Below are 5,517 nucleotides of genomic sequence, written 5' to 3'. Positions count from 1 at the left end.
GCCACAGTTGGTCTGCACCGCTCAGGGGTTTCATGAAGGATCCATTTTTTTGCCTGCACAAACCATAACAAAGGTGTCAGCTGGCAGTTGATTAGCTCAGAATTTATTTTTTGTAATTCTGTTAAGCCCCAAAGCTGAGCCACTTGATATCTGCTTGTCTGCTGAGGGAGCAGTGCAGCTGCCTGGAAGAGGAGGGAAGGGATGGGGAAGGGATGGGAACATAAGCCCTGTGAGGAATGGCTGAGGGATCTGGGGGTGTTCAGCCTGGAGAAAAGGAGACTCAGGGTGACCTCATCACTCTCTACAATTGCCTGAAAGGTGGTTGTGGGCCGGTGGTTGTGTGTTGCCGGTGGGCCGGGCTGTGTGTTGCCTGTTTCCCCAGGCAACAATTGCAGAATGTGAGGACACGGTCTTGAGCTGTGCCGAGGCAAATACAGGTTGGATACCAGGAAAAAGATTTTTACAGAAAGAGTAATAAAGCACTGGAATGGTCTGCCCGGGGAGGGGGTGGAGTCACCATCCCTGGATGTGTTTAACAAAGATTGGATGTGGCACTTGATGCCATGGTTTAGTTGAGGTGTCAGGGCATGGGTTGGACTCGATGATCTTKGAGGTCTCTTCCAGCCCTGGTGATTCTGTGAAATGCTGGAAAGCTTCTCCTTTCCAATGCACTGCCTTTCCCAATGCACTGCTCAGGAGTGAGTTTAGAGCAACTTGAGGCTGCCCCTGGATCCCWGGCAGTGTCCAAGGCTGGGTTGGATGGGGCTTGGAGCACCTGGGATGGTGGAAGGTGTCTGCCACAGCACTGGATGGGCTTTAAGGATCCAACCCCAACCATTCCGGGATTCTGTGACATTGTTTTTTCCTTTTGGACAGAATTCCACAGTCAGGGAAGAAAATAAATCCTGTCTGGGCCATACCCAGGTGCTCGACCTTCCCTTGCAGCTGCCTGGCCGTGTCACCGCAGGGTGACTGATCCAGGGTGACTGATCCAGGGTCACTGTCCCAGGGTCACTGTCCCAGGGTCACTGTCCCAGGGTCACTGTCCCCTCCTGGCCCAAAGACAGCCCCCATTCCCACTTGAGCTCTCAAACCTGTAGCAGGGCTCCCACAAGGATCTGCCACAGCAGCACCCTCCCTCCAGGAGCTGAAATCACAGAATATTCTGGGTTGGAAGGGACYCCCAGGGACMATSGAGTCCAGGTTTTGAGTGAATGGCCCACGTGGGGATCAAAGCCACAACTTTGGTTTTGTCAGCACYGTGCTCTGAGCAGTGGGGCCACTCCCAGGGGCTCCCCCAGGTACCCCCCATGGGTATCCCACCTGCTTAAGAGCTCCCTGCAGATGGGAACAGCGAGGGAAAAGCCCTTCCATAGGCAGAGAACTCTCCAGGCTTGGGTATAAACTGGACAAAGCACTGAGATCACACAAATCACACAAATCACACAAATCACAGCCATCTGCTCCACAACACCTCACTGCCTCTGCAAGAGGAGGATCCATAAAACAGAAAACCTTTTTCTCTTTGTTTTTTTTTCCCAAACCCCAGTGAGAACGATGCCCATGGGACCTGCCATCCACCAGTGATTAACAAGCTCAAGCCATCCTTTCCTTTTCCCAACCTTTATAGCTCAGAAATTGCCTCTGGCTGCTGCTGAGTGCACAGGGATTTTAAGATACCATCAAGATCTCAAACAGTGATGGTAGAAGGCCAGATTTATCTGTTTTGGCTTCCAGTTCAGACTGTAGCTCATCTGGGACGGTTTATCTGCAGCCCCTGGTTGGACATATGRCAATTGAGGAGTTGGCTGCTATTAAAAATCAATTAGGGCTGAAACACAGCTCCTGTCACACACCCTGTGAATCCCTGCTCCCTGTTAGGGGAGTCAGTAACCCCATATCTATCCTATTTGCAGCTGGGAAAAGGTGGATTTAAAGATCTCTTGTGAATCTGACAGTTTGGTAGAGATGAGTTCTGGGGGTCGGGAGAGATRGTGGAGGAGAATGGGGTTAAATAATTTTGGTTTTTCCCTGAACAGGGAATATTTTTGAGACATTTTGTTCTGTTTTGAATAAGATGCATCAATCATTGCACAGTTCAATATTTTCCTGCATTTTAGGGTTATTTAATATTCACTTAGCTGCCTCCTTTTGATTTATATTACTCTTCAAACAAACAGTGCTATCCTGGAATTCCCTCTAAAAATACCGGCAGAAATATTTTTAAATTCAACGCTCCCATCTTTTCAGCCAAAATTTGATGCAGAATTGTGAATAGTTTGGTATCAGGAAGCCCTTCTTTTTTTTCCCAGCAAGTTTCCTCTTGTTCTATTCCATTTTACATACATTTTATACCCTTTTCCATACTTCCTATACCCTTTTCCATCCATCCTATATTCTTTCCATCCATCCCATATCTTTTCCCATCCATCCTATACCCTTTTCCATCCATCCTATACCTTTTTCCATCCATCCTATACCTCTGTCCATCCATCCTATATCCTTTTCCACACATCCTATGCCTTTTTTCATTCATCCTATACCCTTTTCCATCCATCCTATATTCTTTTCTATCCATCCTATACCTCTGTCCATCCATCCTATACCCTTTTGCCTCTATCCTATACCTCTATCCATCCCCCCTACACTTGGCACTTGGTTCCTTGTTCTCTCCCTTTCTCCACAGAACAAGAAATAATTGTGTTGTCATTTCCCCTGACACTTCTTTGCACTTTGTTGCAAATACACAAAAATCTTCCTCTGCTTTTTCCTTTCACAAATAGCCCAAGGATCTTCTTTTAATTACCCAGTGTCTTTTTTTAGTAGCATCAAATAAAAATATTGTCCCATTTGATACCTCCCAGCGTGGTTCAGCTGGAGAGCAAGACTGCAGAGGGATTAAGCAGCTCAGGGACAAACACATTTTCATCATGGGACTCCACAGGAGAATTTAGCATTTTTGGGAAAGTTCACGACAYGCTGGACTGAGTGTAAATATTTCCTATTAATTTTGGGGCTTGGACAAAGCTCCAAAGTCGTGGTTCACAGATCAGGTTTCTCAGCTCAAGGCTTGATTAGAAGCAGCTCCTGCCTGACCAGGAAGGTCAGATGTGTATCTGAAACTTCCTAAACATGGGGAGAGGACAGGCCTGATTTTGTAATTCCAATTAATCTCCCTCCCATAAGATTTCTTKCAATGCCCTTWCTCCAAAGTGCAGCCAGAATAAACYAATGGCATTGAAAGACAGTCCTAGAAATGAGAGGAATCATCCACATTTCTGGTCTTTCTCTCCTTCATTCAGTGCTCCTGCTCAGCCCCTCGTCACAGCTCCAAAATATCAGATTGGATCCCCAAAATTGGATCCCCAGTATTTGTACAATGCCTTTTTTCAAACACCACGTGCCTTTTTTTCCACACACACAGCTCCAACCAACACTTGTTCTCCTCATGAAGAAGCCCACGGTTTGTTTTATCCCCTAAGGTCAAAATTCCCAGTTCTCAGGGGTAAAATGAAGCTCCAAACTCCACAAAAGGCAGCAGCACCACTCTGCTGTGCCCTTCTCTGCCTTGGGGTGTTGGGAGTGAAAYTGGGGTGGGATTGCAGCAAAGGAGCTCCAGCCCTGCACTGAGCTGGTTCTCTGAGGGATCATTCCAAGGTGATTCCATGACATTCCTTACGTAAACTTTGTCATCCTCGGCTGAGAAATGCATGTTGATACCTCCAAATGAGGCATGTTGATACCTTCAAACAAAGGGCAGGAGGGCTCCCAAGGCCCAGAAGTAGCCCTGGCATCCTGAGTTGGCTCTCCATGAAGTTTTCCATGTGTCTGCACAGAAATTCTGAGCCATTCCTGGATTGAACATGGCGCTAAATCCAAGGAATTGTCATTGAATTGTCTGATCTCTGTGTGACAGTGACACAAGCAGGATGTCCCTGCATGTCCTGGCCCTGAGGGAGCCTCTCTGGGCAGTTCAGTGCTCACAGTGAGCACAGAGACTGAGCATTTTCCCAAATCTGTGTTCTGTTCCCTGCAGACTACAGGAACCCCTTTGTGGAGATGCACTCGGAGCACCCCGAGCTCATCTACATCGTGGATGACAAGAAGACCGTGGTTGTCCCCTGCCGAGTGACCTCGCCAGACATCAGGCCCARGCTCACCCAGGTGAGAGACGGCTCCAGAGGAGCTGGGCTGCCAACACAGTGGGTAAAAACACAAATTAGGATGTGTGAAGCTGCGTAAATTCGATAAAAAATAGCAAAGACACTGAAAATCCAGATTGTATCCAGTAAATCAGATAAAGGGTCCTGCTCCTGCACTGGGTCACTATTGAGCTGGGTACAAAGGTTTTTGGGGGATTAGGCTGAATTTATCATGTGTTTTTCTCACCTCGTGGCTTGATGTTCCTCCTAAATTGGCAAAGGTAGATGACAAAGCACTATTTTCCTTCAAATTTCTTTCTATAGCACCTGGCTCGCCCTGAAAGCTTCTCCCTTTTATACCTTGGATCTCCTCAGAACCGTTGCCCGTTTTTGCTTCATTTCATCAACTCAAACCGAGTTCCAGCCTTGGGAATAGATGGCTCCTGCATTCATCCAGCATGGTCTGTAGAGGCCAAGGCTGTTTGGGATAATAAAAATGGAAATTTAAGGTCAGGGACCTGAGCACTTGATGCAGTCACTCATTTAAAGGGTTTCAGAGAGTCTCTCCAGGCATGGAGTGAGGAACAGGACAGAGGCCCCCTGGCCCCAATCCTGCATTTTATGTCAGAAATTCTGTGGCTTTCCATTTCCCTGCCAGGCTGAAGGTTTAGAAAATCCCAACCGGAACGGGAGCTCATCCCGTGTCCCTTTTCCAGCCGGGTCTGGAGGGGCTGTGAGGGGTGAGGCTGCTCTGGACACGGCAGAGATGGTCTGAGCACCTCTGCTCCCCATGGCAGCTCCATGTCTCAGCTGTCCCCTTCTCCTGGGGGGCAGCTCATGGAATCACAGGGGCCTGGGACATCACCCAACTCCTGCAGGGACCCAGGGCATGTTCCCAGGAGAGGGACAGAGGCACAGAATGGGCCTCAGCGCTCTGGAGATCTCTGTTTTAAAACCTTGTCAGCGGGGATTGAAAGGCGAACAAGGCTTCTCTCCAGTTATGGCTTTGGGCTGGATATTTGTGATCACCTTGGCTATAAAAATGAACCATCCCCATCTGATTTTAGCCTGCTTCCACCAAATTCACGGCTGGAGCGGTGCTGCTGACCCTGGCACAATCACCTGAGCCTCGGCRTGGCCTTGGAATTCCCATTATCCCCTGATTTATGCGCAGCCCTGCTCTTGCTGCTCGCCAGCTCAACTCTCCCGGCCGTTCATCCAAACACAAACCACAGCCTTGTTGCTGGAACGGGATCTCTGAAACCTCTCACTCAAAAAGTCACCCCCAAAAGATTTCYGCTTCGAGGTGGAGCAGCGGGAGCGCAGGGCAGGGAGGCAGAGGGGGAGCACGGATCCCAAAGGAGGGATCGGGGGG

Source organism: Malurus melanocephalus, unplaced genomic scaffold (assembly GCF_030028575.1).
Source record: "Malurus melanocephalus ecotype Western Australia unplaced genomic scaffold, MMel_1.1 scaffold_120, whole genome shotgun sequence".
In the NCBI taxonomy this organism is placed as follows: domain Eukaryota; kingdom Metazoa; phylum Chordata; class Aves; order Passeriformes; family Maluridae; genus Malurus; species Malurus melanocephalus.
The sequence above is the reverse complement of the archived record's forward strand: the minus strand, read 5'-3'. Positions refer to the sequence as shown.